This window comes from Homarus americanus, unplaced genomic scaffold (assembly GCF_018991925.1).
Source record: "Homarus americanus isolate GMGI-L3 unplaced genomic scaffold, GMGI_Hamer_2.0 scaffold27063, whole genome shotgun sequence".
In the NCBI taxonomy this organism is placed as follows: domain Eukaryota; kingdom Metazoa; phylum Arthropoda; class Malacostraca; order Decapoda; family Nephropidae; genus Homarus; species Homarus americanus.
In genome coordinates, this window is record NW_024755355.1 from 1 (window position 1) to 21,292 (window position 21,292).

Sequence of the window (21,292 nt, forward strand, 5' to 3'; positions counted from 1 at the left end):
GTCACCAAACCATCATCACCACCACCAACAACCTCGCCACCACACCACAACAAAAACCGCCACCACCACCAACAACACTCGCCACCACCACCACCAACAACACCGCCACCTCCACCAACAACAAACGACATCACCCCACCAACACTCATCATCACCACCACCAACAACTGTCGCCACCACCACCAACAACAAAACTCTGCCACCACCACCAACAACACCACTCGCCACCACCACCACCAACAAAACCACACCACCACCAACAACAACTCGCCACCACACCAACAACTCGCCACCACCAACAACAACACTCACACCACCACCACCAACAAAACCTGCCACCACACCAACACAACTCGCCACCACCACCAACAACCTCGCCACCACCACCAACAACACTCTGCCACCACCACCAACACCAACACTCACACCACCACCAACACTGCCACCACACCACCCCAACACTCGCCACCACCACCAACAACAACACTGTCACCACCACCAACACTCGCCACCACCACCAACACCGCCAACCACCACCAACACTGCCCCACCACCAACATCGCCACCACCACCACCACCAACAACAACACTCCACCACCACCAACAACAACTTCGCCACACCACCACCAACAACAACACTGCCACCACCACCAACACTGCCACCACCACCAACAACAACACTCCACCACCACCACCACCAACACTCGCCACCACCACCAACACCTCCTCACACACCACCAACACCTCACCACCACCACCAACACTGCCACCACCACCAACAACAACACTCACACCACCACCAACAACACCTGCCACCACCACCAACACTTCAGCACCACCACCAACAACAAACTTCGCCACCACCACCAACAACAACACTGCCACCACCACCAACACTCGCCACCACCACCAACACTCCCACCACCACCAACACTGCCACCACCACCACCAACACTTCGCCACCACCACCAACAACACTCACACCACCACCAACAACAACACTGCCACCACCACCAACACTGCCACCACCACCAACAACACTGCCACCACCACCAACAACAGACTCGCCACCACCACCAACACTCACCACCACCACCAACACTCGCCACCACCACCAACAACTTCGCCACCACCACCAACAACACTCGCCACCACACCACCAACAACAACAACATTCTCGCCACCACCACCAACACTCGCCACCACCACCAACACTGCCACCACCACCAACAACACTCGCCACCACCACCAACACTCGCCACCACCACCAACAACAACCGTCGCCACCACCACCACCAACAACAACACTCACACCACCACCAACACCGCCACCACCACCACCAACAACACTGCCACCACCACCAACAACAACACCGCCACCACCACCAACAACACTTCACACCACCACCAACACTCACCACCACCACCAACACTCTCCACCACCACACCAACACTCACACCACCACCAAACACTCGCCACCACCACCAACACTCGCCACCACCACCAACACTCGGCACCACCACCAACAACAACTCTGCCACCACCACCAACAACAACACCTGCCACCACCACCAACAACAAACACTCACACCACCACCACACTCGCCACCACCACCAACAAACAACTCTCGCCACCACCACCAACAACAACACTCCGCCACACCACCAACAACAACACCTGCCACCACCACCAACATTAACACTCGCCACCACCACCAACAACAAACAATTACACCACCACCACCAACACCCCGCCACCACCACCAACAACTCTCACCACCACCACCAACAACTCACCACCACCAACAACTCGCCACCACCACCAACACTCACCACCACCACACCAACAACTCTCACCACCACCACCAACAACTCTACCACCACCAACAACTCCTGCCACCACCACCAACAACACCACTTCACCACCACCACCAACAACTCTCGCCACCACCACCAAAACTCTGCCACCACCACCAACAACTCTCACACCACCACCAACAACTCCCGCCACCACCACCAACAACACTTCACCACCACCACCAACAATAACAACACCACCACCACCACCAACAACTCGCCACCACCACCAACAACTCGCCACCACCACCAACAACACTCACCACCACCATCAACAACACTCACCACCACCACCAACAACTCGCCACCACCACCAACAACTCACACCACCACCAACAACAACACTGCCACCACCACCACCAACAATCTCGTCACCACTACCACCACCAACAAACTCACCACCACCACCAACAACTCGCCAACACCAACAACTCCGCCACCAACACCAACAACTCTCAACACTCCATCACCACCAACTCTGCCACCACCAACAACTCGCCACCACCACCAACACCGCCACCATCACCACCAACAAATCTCATCACTACCACCACCAACAAACCTCGCCACCACCACCAACAACCTCGCCACCACCACCAACAACTCTCGCCACCACCACCAACAACTCTCGCCACCAACCAACCAACACCACCACCACCACCAACAACTCTCGCCACCACCACACCAACAACTCGCCACCACCACCAACAACTCTCGCCACCACCACCAACAAACTTTACACCACCACCAACAACAACACTGCCACCATCACCACCAACAACCGTCACCACTAACAACAACAACACTCGCCACCACCAACAACAACAACACCGCCAACACCAACAACCTCACCACCACCACCAACAACAACACTTCGCCACCACCACCAACAACAAAACTCGCCACCACCACCAACAACACTCACACCACCACCAACAACAACACTCGCCACCACCACCAACAACAACAACACTCGCCACCACCAACAACAACAATTGCCACTCCACCAACAACAAACAATTGCCACCACCACCAACAACTTCACCTCCACCAACAACAACACCGCCACCACCACCAACAACAACAACAATTGCCACCACCACCAACAACAACACTCGCCACCACCACCACCAACAACAACAATTGCCACCTCCACCAACAATTCTCGCCACCACCACCAACAACAACACTCGCCACCACCACAACAACAACAACAATTCCACCACCACCAACAACAACACTCGCCACCACCACCACCAACAACAACAAACACCACACCTCCACCATCAACAATTTCGCCACCACCACCAACAAACTCGCCACCACCACCAACAACAACAAAAATTGCCACCACCACCAACAACAACAATCCACCACCACCAACAACCTCTCGCCACCACCACCACCAACAATTCTCGCCACCACCACCAACAACAAAATTCGCCACCACCACACAACAACAACAATCGCCATCAACAACAACACTCGCCACCACCACCACCAACAACTCGCCACCACCACCAACAACAACACTGCCACCACCACCACCAACAATTTCGCCACCACCACCAACAACTCGCCACCACCACCAACAACTCCTGCCACCACCACCAACAACTCCCGCCACCACCACCACCAACAACACTCTCACCACCATCACCAACAATCCCCGCCACCACCACCAACAACTCGCCACCACCACCAACAACAACTCCCGCCACCACCACCAACAACACTCACCACCACCACCAACAACTCTCGCCACCACCACCAACAACTCTGCCACCACCACCAACAACTCGCCACCACCACCAACAACTCTGCCACCACCACCAACAACTCGCCACCACCACCAACACTCACCACCACCACCAACAACTCCCGCCACCACCACCAACAACTCTCGCCACCACCACCAACAACTCTCGCCACCCACCAACACTCACCACCACCACCAACAACTCCCGCCACCACCACCAACACCCCACCACCACCAACAACTCCCGCCACCACCACCACCAACAACTCGCCACCACCACCAACACCACTCACCACCACCACCAACAACTCGCCACCACCACCAACAACTCCCTGCCACCACCACCACAACAACTCCCGCCACCACCACCAACAACACTCACCACCACCACCACCAACAACTCACCACTACCAACACCTCTCACACCACCACCAACACTTACCACCACCACCAATAACTCTCACCACCACCACCCAACAACTCGCCACCACCACCAACAACCCGCCACCACCACCACCACCACCAACACTCACCACCACCACCAACAACTCCCGCCACCACCACCAACAACACTCACCACCACCACCAACAACTCTCGCCACCACCACCAACAACTCGCCACCACCACCAACAACCTCGCCACCACCACCAACAACACCTCACCACCACCATCACAACAACACTCACCACCACCACCAACAACTCGCCACCACCACCACCAACAACCCGCCACCACCACCAACAACAACTCCCGCCACCACCACCAACAACACTCACCACCACCACCAATAACACCACCACCACCACCACCAACTCTCGCCACCACCACCAACAACTTCGCCACCACCACCAACACTCACCACCACCATCAACAACACTCGCCACCATCACTACCAACAACAACAACACTCGCCACCACCAACAACTCTCCCACCACCACCAGCAACAACACTCGCCACCACCTAACAACAACACTCGCCACCACCACCAACAACAACACTCGCCACCACCACCACCAACAGTGTGTTTTAGTGTGGGAGGAAACGACATAGGAAAGGTTAGGAGTGAGGAACTTTTCAAGAGGTATAGGGAGGCGCTGGGGAAGGTTAGAGATAGGGGAGGGATCCCGATAGTATGTGGTGTCTTGCCTAGAAGAGGGGTTGGTCGTGAATGGCTGTCCAGGGCAATTGCTATAAATTGCCGACTGGAAAAACATTGTGCAAACAATGGTTGGGCATTCATTGATAACTGGCAACGATTCTATGGCAACGACTACCTGTACTGTCGCGACGGAGTACACTTGTCTCGTGAGGGGGTAAAGACGTTGTCTGCATCCCTGGAGCGTGAAATTGTCACTCCGAAGGGGGGGTTTCGCCAGTAGAGAGGGGTCGGGGAAAGTGGGAGTCAAAAAACAAGCAGGTCCTGGGAAGTAAAATTAGTTGCTCAGGACAAGGGGTAAAACAGGACCAGGGAAGAGTAGGTTTAAATGTATACTATACAAACAGTAGGAGCGTTAGAAATAAAATAGACTTGCTGAGAGCGGTTGTATGTACCGAGAATGTAGACGTCACAGCAATCACCGAAACTTGGATGAATCTGGTGAGCAAATTTTTTTTATCAGAGTACCACATAGAAGGGTACAACCTTTTTCACAAGGACAGGGAAGGTAGGAAGGGGGGAGGGGTCGCACTCTTCGTCAAGGATACATTAAAATGTTGTATTAATAATTCAATAAAGGGTGAAATAGGAACCAAGTCTGTATGGGTAGAAATCACGGAAGGAAGAGAAAAACTAATTATGGGAGTGATTTACAGGCCCCCAAGTCTTGGGAAGGAAGCAGCTCAGCCCATATGGCAGGAAATGAGTAGGGCAGCAAAATATAACAACCTGTGCATTATGGGGGATTTCAACTTCAGAAATATTGACTGAGACAACATTGTAGGTGACTATGAATCTGAAGACTTCCTAGACTCAGTACAGGACAATTTTTTGAAACAACTAATTACAGAACCTACTAGAGGTGACTATATTAGACCTAGTATTAACAAATAAAGAAAATATTATCAGAGATATCACAGTAGGGGAAGAACTAGGTAACAGTGATCACAGAGAAATCAGGTTCACCCTAAATTGGGAAACAAAAAACAATTACAATATGGCTCACCATAGAACGAGAGGGTCAGCGAGATGGTGTTAAATCTGAGTGGGGCTGTAACCAGTGGGGTTCCCAGGGCAGCAATTAGCCCACTTTTGTTCATAATTTACATAAACGATCTAGATACTGGGATCAGCAGTGCACATAAGCAAGTTTATGGATGACACCAAAATAGGGCAGCAGATTAATTCAGGGCAGGATGCAAATGCATTACAGGAGGATCTAAATAAACTGCAGGGGTGGTCTGAAAATGGCAAATGAAATTCAACACCAGCAAGTGCAGTAACTTAATATTGGAAGAACAAATACTGATAATGTATACAGCCTTAACAACATCAACCTAGAGAAGTCGACGTAGAAAGAGACCTAGGGGTACTTTGAAGCCCAGACCTACAGCCTAGAAAACAGTGTGCGTTAATGTTCGAAATAAGGCAAACAGAGTATTGGGTTTTATATCTAGAAGTGTAAGTAACAAGAGTGCAGAGGTCTTATTGCAACTATATCTACGCTTAGTCAGGCCGACCTCGATTATGCTGTTCAGTTCTGGTGCCTTATTATAGAATGGATATCAATTCACTAAGTCGGTGCAGCAAAGAATGACAAAATAACCAGGACTTAGAAACCTTCCATATCAGGATAGGTTAAAGAAACTTCACTTGCATTCCCTAGAAAGACAAAGAGTGCTGGGAGATATGATAGAAGTATTTAAGTGGGTGAAAGGAATCAATAAAGGGGATATAGATAAAGTTCATGTAATATCCGAGCAGGATAGGACTCGGAGCAATGGATTTAAGTTGGATAAGTTTAGGCTTAGGAGGGAAATAGGAAGAAACTGGTTCAGAAATAGGGTGGTGGACGAGTGGAACAAACTTAGCAACTTTGTAGTAAGTGCTGGAATGCTGGAAAGTTTCAAAAGGAGGCTAGATGGATTCATGGATGATAGAGAGTGGTAGTAACTCTCGACAGGAGCTGCCATGCACAGGCCAACCGGCCTATTGCAGACTCCTTATTTTCTTATATTCTTATGTTAACAACACTCGCCACCACCACCACCACCAACAACAACACTCGCCACCACCAACAACAACACTCACCACCATCAACGACAACACTTGCCACCACCACCAACAACAACACTCGCCACCACCACCAACAACAACATTCGCCACCACCAACAGCACTCGCCACCACCACCAACAACAACAACACTCGCCACCACCACCACCAACAACACTCGCCACCACCACCAACAACAACACTCGCCACCACCACCAACAACAATACTCGCCACCACCACCAACAACAACACTCGCCACCACCACCACCAACAAGACGAAGAGTGCTGGGAGATATGATAGAAGTATTTAAGTGGGTGAAAGGAATCAATAAAGGGGATGTAGATAGAGTTCTTATAATATCCGAGCAGGATAGGACTCGTAGCAACAGATTTAAGTTGGATAAGTTTAGGTTTAGGAGGGAGATAGGAAGGAACTGGTTCACAAATAGGGTGGTGGACGAGTGGAACAAGCTTAGCAACTTTGTAGTAAGTGCTGGAACGCTGGAAAGTTTTAAAAGGAGGCTAGATAGATTCATGAATGATAGAGTGGTAGTAACTCTCGACAGGAGCTGCCATGCACAGGCCAACCGGCCAATTGCAGACTCCTTATTTTCTTATGTTCTTGTTTACCTCGAATACGTTGAATAGCTTCAAACATAGGTTGGATGCTTATATGAGCAATAGGGGTTGGGTGTAAACGGGACTGCCCAGTATGGGCCACTAGGCCCGCTGCAGTTTCCTCCATTCTTATGTTCTTATGTTAACACTCGCCACCACCACCACCACCACCAACAACACTCACCACCACCAACAACACTCACCACCACCAACACCACTTGCCACCACCATCACCAACACTCACACCACCACCACTCACTACTATCATTTCCCACCTCCACCACATCCACCTCTTCAAGACCTACTTTCTTTGCCAAACTCATAATGTTTTCTCTGGTTTTACACAGATCATTTTCAGCACTAAAACCTCTAAAGTCATGCACAAGATGCGGACACAGTTTTTTCCAAACTCCATTTATACACGAACGATTAACTTTGTCCCATGACTCACCAACAAGCATTATAGAGTTTGTAATGTTAAAAGATTTCCAAAATTATATAACAGTCATTTAACCATCATTAGTAGCCTTCACTACAGCATCAAATGTTTTGTTGAGATAATAAGCCTTCCATGGCAGTTGTTGTCGAGGGATCGATCTCCACTCTTTCTCTACCAGTAGTGGCGTCCCACAGGGTTTTGTTCTTTCACCTACTCTCTTCCTTCTTTTTATTAATGATTTACTTCACACTACAACTAATTCTATCCATTCTTACACTGATGATTCTACTCTTCACTCTTCTTCACATTTTCCCCTTCTTCCTAACGTTCAAACTAGATCTGTTTCTAGAACTGATATCATTACTTCTATCAATGCGGATCTGTGCAGCATCTCTGAATGGGGAGGAACAAACTTGGTTAAGTTCAATGGTAATAAAACTCAATATTAGGCCTCACCATTTCCTCCAATATGTCCTGGAAATCACACATCGTTAATATAGCTAAAGCTGCCTCCCAAAAGTTGGGAATGCTGTACAGATGCCGTAGCTACTTCACTCCTGAGCAGTTGCTCCAAGTATATAAGGGATTCATTCGTTCTAACTTGGAGTACTGCTCTCATATCTGGGGTGGCTCTTCTTCCGCCCAACTATTAGATAGGGTGGAATCAAAGGCATTTCGTTTTATTAACTCTCCTCCTTTAGTCGACAATCTCTCTTCCCTTTTTCTCGCCGCAATGTTGCTTCACTCTCTCTCTTTTACAGGTACTTTAACGGGCAATGTTCGGTGGATTTGGCATCCTGTGTACCGCCGGCAAGGCCGTGGGCTCGTAACACACGTCTTGCCCGCGGTGCCCACCGTTTCTCTGTGGATGTCGGTCACACGAGAATAACCCGTTATAGTACCTCCTTCTTTCCTCACACAGCCAAACTGTGGAATGCTCTGCCTTCTTCTGCGTTTCCACAGTATAACCTTTTTCTTCTCTATTTTCAATTTCTTTCTGTTCTTTTTTTTCTGCCCCCCAGGCCCCGTTGTGGGTCGTTTGGCCTGTGCCTGGGTGGGCTAATTCCCGTAAAAAAAAAGTACCAATCACCCTTTGATCCATAGGGTCAATGAGGGACGACGTATTCGGTGGAAGATAGACAACTTGAATGTTTTCACATTGATCTTGAATTGAAGGTGGATGTCTGGGGGTATTATCCACGAGCATTAATATTTTAAAAGAAAAATTCTCATGTTCACAATATTCACGTAACTCATCTTTCGGTTTTGAGACAACGTAGTCACAGAAAAGATTACCAGTAATCCACCCCATGCTATTTGAAAAGCAATGAGAGCACGTGGGTTTGCGGAGTGGTACACCATCACTGGTTTTAATTTGCAGTCACCTTCAGCATTACCTCCAAACAATAAGGTATAACGATCCTTAGTGGCCTTGAAGCCTGGTGCTGAGTTTTCCTCGCAAGAGATACAGGTATACGTTCGTGCTGGCATTCTCTTCCAAAATAGGGCAGTTTCATCCAGATTGAAAATCTGCTTTGCAGAGTAGCCCCCCTCCTCAATAATACCCTTCAGAGTTCCGACGAATTGCTCGGCAGCCACGGCATCGGCAGATGCAGCCTCCCCACTCATCTTGATTTTGTGATACCCGTATCTTCGCCTGAAGTTAGCGAACCAACCAGAACTGACACTGAATGGTTTCACTGGGCCTTCTTCATCCTTCTGCAGCTCTTCGTGGATTGCGCTCGCTTTTGCCTGGACTAGGAACATGCTGACTGGTACGTTGCACTGATTTTGATCTTCGATCCACGTACTCAGTATCCTTTCTATGTGCTCCATTATAGAACTCTTAGCATATGAGGTTTTCGTTGCACTTGCAGATGTCCCTGATTGAGCACTGTTCTTTATCTTCTCAGCATTGTCTCGAATGGTGCGAACAGTGCTCTCACTTACGCTCTCCTCTCTGAAGGCGGGTGATCACATCTAATTTTACGTCCATTGCGATTGTTTTTCATGACTTATTAGCTTTAGGCTTCCCCAGGGGAAGCAGATGGACATTTTCCAGACATTCTCGATGGGGAAAACAATGTTTAACACTAAAAAGATATGTGATGAACACACAAAGCAAATTAAAACACAACAGAGAAAAATTAGTGCAGATGTGAACTGAGAAAGCGGTATGCGGGAAGCTTGCTGGATGCTGTCTCAGTTTTTTTTCTTGCGGGAATTAGCCCACCCGGGCTAAATAATAGTATTAAAATAGTTGATGATGATATGACTGTGACTTTATAGTAATACTTACAAGCACCTCACCAGGCATCACACGTGACTCTGCTGCCAGGCGAATACGCAGCAAATTTAAAATGACTTGAGCGCGTTATTTAAAAAAATTGGTGCGCATAAATTAAGTTTGGTATTAATTGAACAAACGCGTTATTCCAAAAACGCTTAAATTAAACACGCGTAAAACGTGAGGTACCTGTATATGAATGGTACTGGTATTAATAAGCTCAAATTATTACAGTAACATAGCTTTATTAATTACCCTAATTTATGGCATATAAGATGCACTTGTTTGTCTGAAAAATTACTAAAAAAAATCAACCTGCATAGTAAATGTGAAGTTGCTGTCTCCCACAAGGTAATGAATCTCCCCGTTGCTGTCTCCAGTAGGCTAAATTCTACCTAACCCAACTCCAGAATTAAAAATATATTAATGTTTACTTAAACACATTATTATTATTAATTTTCATTAATTAAAAAATAATTATTGTAAATATAAAAGGTCGATCTATAACTACTCTGTATTGTACTGATGTCGATAACCTGAGATGATAAACTTTTGTACGGCAGACCCCCCAACTCTTCAGAGGTAGCTAAGTAGTAACCATTTTTGAACTATTACAAGCATTACAATCTATTAATGCCATACCTGCAGCATTTATTTTTCGGTCAACAAATTCCTGGAGCAAATGAAAATTTACAGAAAACTTTCCTTTCACATTTTCATCTGTTAACGTTGCTGGCGGTATTGTGGCCAGGTTAGACTCGTCTCTGTAACCAGGCTACTGGGCTAAGCTGTTGTTTTTAACTCGTATTTTTGGGTAGATATGCATAACTTTCTTCATTTATTTTTACTGATATACATGTACACACCATCCTACAAAATATTGTGAAAAATAAAAAGAAATAATTGTCCTAAGGGCGAACATATAAAAGGAATATGCATTTCTTCGCACATGAGTTAGCTGGCTTAGTGGGGAAGCGGGAGGACAGTTGGCCTGTTGGTGGTTGGGGCTGGGAGAGTATTGCTAGGGAATCAGTGGAGGTAGCTTCGCCGTTTCAATGGTAAACGGGGTGTACAGATGTACAGTACAAGAGGTCCTCGTTATAAGAGTACAGTAGAACCTCGCTAAATCGTACTAATTGGGGAAGACCCCAGTCCGAAAAATGCAAATATATTGGGGGAGATAACACTGCTTAACTGTTTAAAGATAATCAATTGTTGTTATGTTATTAATGCATTTCAACAACTAAGATCTTTAAGTGTATAACAAGGTTATTAAAACAATATTTCATCAGAAATTAAAAAAAAAATATGAAACAGTACTCTCTGGTTTGTAAATCAGATATAAGTCTGGTTGTCAACAACTGTTGTCACCGAGGTGATTGCTATTTACTGTAAAGTGTTATATGTAAGTAACTACAGAATTTGTCTTATTAATAAAGAGAAAATTGTAAACTGTACAGTACTATAAAAACAAGAACAAATAAGTGTAGGAGTATATTGTTTGTGGAAGATAAGTGTTTCTCTGTGAGCAGCTGGCAGAGGGGTGGGAGGTGGAGGGGGGGGGGTATCATGGGTGGGTGGCTCCCTCCCCCTCTCTCCCACAAGATTCCTCTAACACTTCTTTATGCAATTCCATCACAATTCTCATATAATTTAGAATCATTTGGTGCCAGGTTGTAAAATATTATCCTAAAAGAATCAGCTTTCCCAAAAAGAATCCCACACTGAACACCATGAGTTATTTCATACTCAGTTATTTACAAAGAGGAAACAGCTGATCAGCTTACCACAATATCTGCCACAATATCTGTCTTCAACCCATAGTAAATTAGTACAGTACAGTTGTGTATTTTAGTATTTCTGGTGACCAGAGCATCTCAGAGTCCGGATAAAGCGAATTCCTATAAGTAATATCTCTGTTAGCTGGAATCCCTCAAACCTGGAACTCTCCGATAGCCGGAATTGAAATTTTTCGAGGAGCACATTTTCCGGAAAATTCCGAGAAAGTTTTCTCGATACCCGGAAAATTCTGGGGATGGGGGAGCTTTTTTCCGGGTTTGAGAAATGAAAATCAGGCGCATTTTCTGGAAATTCCGAGAAAATTTTTCCAGTACAGTAGGATCGGGATATATCACGAGATAGAGTCCAAGGATCTTCGCTATATACTAAATCGCGATATATAATTACATGTAATCAATGGGAGAAAATAGGGTTAGGTTCTGGAGGCCAAAAAGAAAATGACTAAACTTGACTAATGAGTTCATTTTCTTAATAACTAAAGCACCAATGAACACTAGACTCTGGAACAAAGGGCTATTTCAATATCAATATCAAGGAACACCAGACTCAGGAACACTAGACTCGGCAGCTGACGCACCATCCTGGGAACACCAGACTCGGCAGCAGACGCCATACTGCCACCCTCACTTGACAATCCCACACCTACATAAACGAACACCATTATCTTCACTTTACTTTTCACGTCACTAGCAACCCATTTACACTCGCTTTAGAAATTTGAATCTGCACCAGACTCGGCTGCTTTCTCGTCACTCGTGAGCTTGAATGCGTGAGTGAGCAGCCACGATGGCGCCTCTGGTAAGCAAATAATGCAGTTGTTTGCCATGGCTGTACATTTGAAATATTTCTTGTCCGATTTTCCTCGCGAAATAAAAAAAATTTTTCGCTATACAGTGAGTTCTGCTATAACGCGTGTTTTGACAACGCGAATTTGCTCTAACGCGATTTATGAATTGAGGAACGATATTTGTAAAACGGGAACTCGTTTGCTCTAACGCGATTCCACTCGAACGGTTGTTATGGCTTCAGTTCACGTTCGACATTACATGTTCAATTGAGTTATGTGTTTTGTTTGTGAAGAATTGCAGAAATAATTTATGTAATATTTATGTATACAGTATACCTGTACAGTATATGTAAAATGTAAAATTTTAAATAAGAGAAAAACAAAATACGTAGCGTTTTAGACCCGCGCTCTCTTTACATCACACACAGTGTTTACAGTTCACGTTCGACATCACATATTCAATTGATTTATGTGTTTTGTTTGTGAAGAATTGCAGAAATAATTTATGTAATATTTATGTATGCAGTAAACCACTCACAAGGTCCTACAGTGACAAGAAAGGGAAAGTGACCTTGACTGTGACCGCCTGTGGCTATTTTTAGCCGTCCTTGTGTTCGGAGGTGGTCAGTAATGCATATCTGTATATTTACTGATCATAATACTTATCTCTTATAAATAATTCATTTAAAATTTATTTTTTTGCAAAGAATATTCAGTAAATGACTGCGTTAATTCTTGAAACTACCTACAGTGGTAAATTTAGGATATAAATGATGAACAGAAGTCACGTCATGGATTCGGAGTTTGGTCCTTAACGATCACCATAAATGTACATTACCAGGTATAATGGTATGTATATAAATTAAAGAAAATACTTGCAGTATATTTAATATATTACAGTATATTATAAATAAATAAATAAACAAATAAATTCAAATTCCCTTATCATCCTGTGTTATATACAGAAATACTTGAGTCCCTGAGCGAGTACACAAAAAGAAAACGGAGGACTAAGACATCCTGGAGTGGATAGAGAACGGACATCTCTACTGGGGGACTCAAACGTTTCTCATGTTTTGTGGGCGATGTAACATAATATGAAAAATATGTAAATTACAATTTACTTATATATAGAGGAAATTGTAAAAATTTAAATAAAAGAAAAACTAAATACGTAGCGTTTAAAGTGTACTGTACAGTGTTGTGGCTTGGCGCGGGGTTATGCAGTGTTTACAGTTCACGTTCGACATCACATGTTCAATTGATTTATGTGTTTTGTTTGTGAACAATTGCAGAAATAATTTGTGTAATATTTATGTATACAGTATACCTGTATAGTACAGTATTACCCCGCCTAACGCGGTTTCACTTAACGCGTTTTATCATATACGCGGTGCCTCGCCAGAGGTGAACTTTCACTTAACGCGTTTTATCATATACGCGGTGCCTCGCCAGAGCTGAACTTTCACTTAACACGGATTTTTTCCACATGTACGCGGTGAGTGTCCGGCTCCAGACGCTATTTTTAGATTTGCCCCACCCGCCACCCTGCCTGACTGCCTGTTTTAGCTCATAAAATTCATACAAATTACCCGGCCAGAATATAATTTACATTGCTGGAATTCTTATAATTTGGTGATCATTTTGAATATAAACATCATATATTTTGCATTAGACATACAAATTTTAGATAAAATTATTTCTCTAAGTAACTATGTTATCTTTTGTGCAAAATATATGACATTTTTATTCAAAATATTCCTGGTCTTACAAGGAATCCAGCAATGTCAATTATATTATCCTAACTTTAGTTTGAGGTATTATTTATTAAAATTTAGTGGTTATCCCACACATCTCCTTGGGACGGTTGGTGGGGGTGGGGGGGAGGGAGGGACCGACCGACCATCTGTTACCCCGTGAAGAATTATTATTTTTTTTTTATTGACTGAAGATATTTGTTTTAGCTCATAAAATTCATACAAATTACCCGGTCTGAATATAATTTACATTGCTGGAATTCTTATAATTTGATGATCATTTTGAATATAAACATCATATTTTTGCATTAGACATACAAATTTTAGATAAAAATTTTTCTCAAATTAACTATGTTATCTTTTGTGCAAAATATATGACATTTATATTCAAAATATTCCTGGTCTTACAAGGAATCCAGCAATGTCAATTATATTATCCTAACTTTAATCTGAGGTATTATTTAATACTAAATGTTAAAAACCCTGGAAGGGAGGATTGGTGGGGGGTGGGGGGGAGGGTTGGGACTGACCGCGCGGTTGGAAGAGGGGGGGAGGCAAGGTGGGGTACTTTGATTGACAGATAGTGTCGTGAAGATTATTTTTTTTTTTATTAACTGAAGATATTTGTTTTAGCTCATAAAATTCATACAAATTACCCGGTCAGAATATAATTTACATTGCTGGAATTCTTATAATTTGGTGATCATTTTGAATATAAACATCATATATTTTTCATTAAACATACAAATTTTAGATAAAATTTTTTCTCTAGGTAACTATGTTATCTTTTGTGCAAAATATATGACATTTATATTCAAAATATTCCTGGTCTTACAAGGAATCCAGCAATGTCAATTGTATTATCCTAACTTTAGTTTGAGGTATTATTTATTAAAATTTAGTGGTTTTCCCCCAAAAATTTCTCTGAGAGGGAAGAGCCGGCAGTGTAGTGTGAGAGGGGGAGGGAGTTGAGTCCATTATTTGAATGGACATTAACTTGGCGACTGTATTTCTCTATTTCTCTTAAGTATTAATTGTGTGCATGTACCATCATAAAATTAAGATGTTATTTTTACTACAACATAGTTATGTGTCGTCAAAACGTGGAGTTTGGGGATCGGCCTGGACTCCATTTCAATTAATCCCATATGTTATGTTATTCACTTTACGTGTTTCTCGCTTTCCGCGGTACCCTCCGGGTTACATTAACCGCGTAAAGTGAGGGTTAACTGTACCTGTACAGTATATGTAAAATGTAAAATTTTAAATAAGAGAAAAACAAAATACATAGCGTTTTAGACCCGCGCGCTCTGTTTACTCCACACTTTGTTTGAAACACGTGTGAAGTTTTTAAGTGTCCTCAGTGAATTCTGATTACTGTTTCTCCAATTTTGTGACTATGGAAAAGAAGAATATCTCTGGGAAGCACTCTGGTGATCGCATTTCCGGTGGTGATTGTAAAAGAAAGGCTATAACACTTGAAGAAAAGCTTGATGTTTCATGACTCCTCAGCCTCAACATCAACCTTCTCCCCCATCAAGTTATATTCATATTTTTTCAAGGTAAAGTGTAACATTTACTGTATGATTTCATTATTAGATATGAATGTAACATTTATTTAGACTGTGCTATCCTTTGTGTTAGGCTAACTACGAAATTTTTTTTCGATTTGGAGTAATCTGCACCTAACCCTATTTTCTCCATAAGCCCTGTTATTTCTATTACACGAATTTCTATAACACGATGTTTTACAAGAACACAACTATCGCGTTATAGCAGAACCACCTGTATATAGGAAAATTTTGATAATTTTGGTAGCCTCGATATAAAAAAAAGTCATTATATAAAGTTGCGATATATTCCGACCCTACTGTACCCGGAATATTCCGAGGATGAGGGATATTTTTCCTGGTTCGAGAGATGATGTAATGTGCACTTTCTGGAACTTCCGAGAACATTTTTCCATTTCCTGGAAAGTTCTGGGGATTAGGGATTTTTTATGGCTTTGAGAGAGTCGTTTCATTACCTGGAAATCTGTCACTCCTGGAAGTGCTCTGCACCAATTGTTCCGGCTAACAGAGATATCAGCATTGAAATTTGATTTATCAAGGTTTTACTATACTGAACTGTATTCACTATCCGTGATTTCGCAGTAAAGTGGATCAATTTTATCTGACCATCTATATAAAAAGTCCCCTCATTTAAGTGGATTCCACTCAAAAACTCTGAAAACTCCAGATAAAATCTATGGAAATCTATGAATTTAAAAGTTCTGATAAAATCTAATGATTTTTAACTGAAGCATTTGAAATTTTATCCTCTTCCTGACATCCTGCAAGCACACACGTCTCAGCGCCAGTCTACTGCTTTGTTTCGTCCAAACCAGTGCTGTGTTGTGTTTACTCCTGCTTTTGTTGTGTCGTTTTGTGCATGTTGTGGTGAATTATTTTATAATTTTTGTAGCCATGAGTTCCCAACCAAAACAGGGTGGTGCAGCACTCAAAAGGAAGCACACTAGCTATAGTATACTGTAGATGTAAAATTAGAAATGATTAGGCAAAAGAAGAGTGTTAGTGGACAATCAACCTAGTCCTGTTTGTTTTTCATTCTCCGACCAATCCTCCACCCCCCAACACCTACCTCCATCAATCCAATCAAGCCAAACATCTCTACCTTTGAAGCTTAGTAAATAAAAATATTTTATTATATTATTATGTTTATTATTTTATTATATTCCTCGGGAGGCGCCATAGCCGACACACTACCACGAGTCAACCCTCTCCGGGTGCTCCTAGTGAGCGAGCCTTTAGCTTGGTGGTCGCTGTAAACAACTTTGCCCCGCTGACTCCGTCTTGTGATTGTTGTCCATCTATTGTTCTGAGCTATTTGCATGGAGCAGTATCAGTCCATGCTTGGGGATAACTAGCAGAAATATAGTATCCCAGGTTAAGTATTTAACCACTGAATGAGAGTTAAAAGTGCCATGTTGTTCCTTCCGAACTAACAGGCTGTATTTTGTGTTCCTCTAATTGTGGAGTTTGTCTAGTGTGTTATGTATTTATCGGTATTGACCATGAAATAATAACCTGAGTGTATAATGTTATAACCAAGAATTGAGGATGTAATTTGTTACTTGCAAAAGTAAGACCTGAGGGTCCAGTGTTATCTGACCTTGTGTAGTAACTCATGAATCTTACTTGCCAGAGAAATAATACAACAGTTGTCTAATGAAGTAATGAGTAATTGAAGTTGTTAAATGATATAATAAGTATTTGGAGTTGTTTAATGATATAATAAGTACTTGAAGTGTTTAATGAATTAATAAGTAATTGTGAATCTGTTTTGTCAATGGTACAGTAAGACCTGAGGGTCCAGTCTTGTCTGAATAAACTTAATAGTTGGTTAATGATGGATTGCCGGTCTATTTTTTGATTGGTACAGTAAGACCTGAGGGTCCAGTCTTGTCTGAGTGAATTTAAGTGACATCTTATTCGCTCGCTGTGTTAATAAATATTAACTTAGTAATTTACGAGTATCACCACTCTATTCCTTCTAAACATTGGTTTCCAGAAAATAATACTTACTCACGTGCCTATAAACACTCTACCACACTACCCAAAAGCTTTCCGTGAGATATGTTATATTCTAATAAAAGTCTGGCTGGTGGCAGGCTACCGTTGTAAGTATAATAAGTGTTGTACTAAGAATAACATGGTTTGCCAGACTAATCCATGGTTGAGAATATAATAAAACAAGTATACTTCAGCAAGGTAAGGACATATAAATTCAGAAAATATAATATACATTGTATGAAAAGAAATGAAAGACTTGGAAACTATAAGCAGAGAAATATCAGAATTACTTATACAGTGGTCCCTCGGTTAACGAACACAATCCGTTCCAGCAGGTTGTTCGTTAACCGAAAAATTTGTTAACCGAAACCATTGTTTCAATGGGTTTTTGGGTAATTGGTTCCAGCTCACCGAAAATTGCCTAAATTCAACAAAAAAGGTAGAAAAGTACACTTACTTTGAGGTGTGTATGTAGAAGGCTCCTGGATGATGATGATGATGATGATTGGAATTGGAATGGGGGTGGAGGAGAAGGAAGAAGAAAAGGCATTGGGGTGGAAGAGAAGTCACCCCATGGCACCATTTCACCCTTAAAATTTTAGTTCTCTTGGTGTATTTCAAGATTATTTTCTTTAAATCAACACTGCACTGCATTATATATTGTCAATATGTAAAATATATTTCAAAATGACCAATAATTTGCTTGAAAACACAGAAAAAAAGCATTTAGTTGAAGAGGGTCTCAAGCAAGATGTTACCTCCAGTGAAAACAGAGAGAGACTAACGCCTGTCTGGTGTGTTAACAGGCTGGATGGCACGCCAGAAACTAGTTTCTTTACCTTCAATTATGTTCATTAATTGTTAAAATGACTAAAAAATTTAATATTAAACTTTTAAAATTATTGAATAGTACAGTATAAACTTCTTGATATTTACTAAAATAGTAAGGAATTTACGCCCTAGAACCGACTAATGTATTGGCGGACTAATACTAAAGCTGGTTGACCGGCTAGTGCAAGTGAAAACATGTTGAGGTCGGTTCGTAAGAAATTCGTTAACCGAATTTTTGTTCGTTAACCGAATTTAAGAATCTTATGGGAGGCAGTTCGTTAACCGAAATTTCGTTAACCGAGGTGTCCGTTAACCGAGGGACCACTGTATAAGAATATAAGCAAGAATATAAGGTATATATACATAAAGAATTGAAGAATAATAACAGAAAAGACTATCTGGATAATAAAATATGAAGTAAAGGGCAATCCGCCCATTACACTGGCTCCTGCCTTGCCTTGTACAGTACTGTATCAACCACCAAGAAATCCAAACAAAATAAATTTTATACTTTATGCGATTTTTTTTCTAATAGTATTAAAAAGAATTAACTTAAAAATTTACCCAATTTCCGTAAGGGCGAATTTTTTGTCCGTATCTCGAATTTATTGGTCATAATTTGCAAAATCTGTAAAAGCGAATTTCCGTAACCAGAATTTCCGTAACCCGGGGATGCCTGTACAATACTTTACACCAAAATATTATTATGAATACTTTTCTACAGCTATTCCTACATAAACAGAAAGGCCCTCTAAATGAAGGGGGGTAAGAACAATCATGCATAGCTACATAAATATTACGAATTGCAATAAAAATACGTCAGTATATAACCATAGGCAACACTTTTCCTCCGGAAATTTTCTGAGTATTTTTGTAATTTTCTGATTTTCATCGTATTTTCAGCCAGATGCTCAGTTTAATTTGTGTATAAACATCCCATAGTTTGCTCTAGACATACAAATTTTAGTACAGGATTTTAACTTGATTACATTTGAGTACAGGTTGTGATATTTCATGCGGCTGCTCAGCAGTTGCTCAGTAATTGAATATTGTAAGATATAAGTGACAATTATGACGACAGGTATTCTATAACAGTAAAACCCTTAGCCATAAAGTGTAATGGTATGTAACCCTCAAATATCATCACAAGAAACAGAGATTTGAGGACTATTAGTGTTTACTGTAATGTGTTTGTGGGTTGAAGGCTGGACAGTTTCTGCCCATAGCCAAAACAAACTTGCGCCTGGATATCAACTTTTAGGATTTGAAACCAGTATTATAATACTGAAATTGTTCAAACTTAGCTCTATTTAGTAACTAAAACAGTTAAATGTAAACAAATTATTAAGAAATAGATTAATCCTTATTTGGATTTTCTCTTAGATGATGATAGTTTAACCAATTGTTCTCAACAGCTCAATTGCCAACCTCCAATCACTATTGGATGGGTGAGAATTTTGATAACTACTTTCTGATCTGGACGGGGGATATGAAAATGGTTTATCTCACTTATGTTGACAGGCACGTCAGAAACGGGCAGAGAGTGGTCCCCGATTCACACCTGTTTCCCATCAAACGGGTCTGGGCTCTGGTTTATCATCATCAATGGCTATCCTCCCCCTACACCCTTACTTGGCTGGCTCTAAGGTCCCATCTAGCATAAATAACCACACCCCTGAGAAAGGTTCGTAAATGAGTCATATCCCTCTATATTAAACTCACTATCCTCAGGTCAGCTCTCCTGTTCTTATAAAACAGTTCAACAACACCTATTATATCAGGTTGATCATTCTTGAGTAAAGTTGAAGAACGTGTCATTATTAGTGTGTAGTCCCCCCAAAAAAGTAAAGCTACTAAGGCTGGGTCCAGGCTGATGCAACCGATACACTTGCATCACTCAAATAATTGACTTATTGGTAACGTGATTTGATTGTCAGCATTGACCTACGTGACCCACCCGCTTCTGACAGTAGCTGTCACCCCAACATCTCTCTCTTTCTCTCACACACACACACACACACACAAAAAGGTAGTAGGCAGCTATCAAACAGGGAGGTGCTACCACCTGGGAAGATATTGGAAGCATAATGTACAGTGACCCCTCCGTTAACGAACGCAATCCGTTCCAGAAGGTCGTTCGTTAACCGAAAAGTTCGTTAACCGAAACCATTGTTTCAATGGGTTTTTGGGTAATTGGTTCCAGCTCACCGAAAATTTCCTAAATTCAACAAAAATGGTAGAAAAGTTCACTTACTTTGAGGTGTGTATGTAGAAGGCTCCTGGATGATGATGATGGGATTTAGAATGGGGGTGGAGGAGAAGGAAAAAGAGAAGGCATTGGGGTGGAAGAGAAGTCACCCCATGGTGCCATT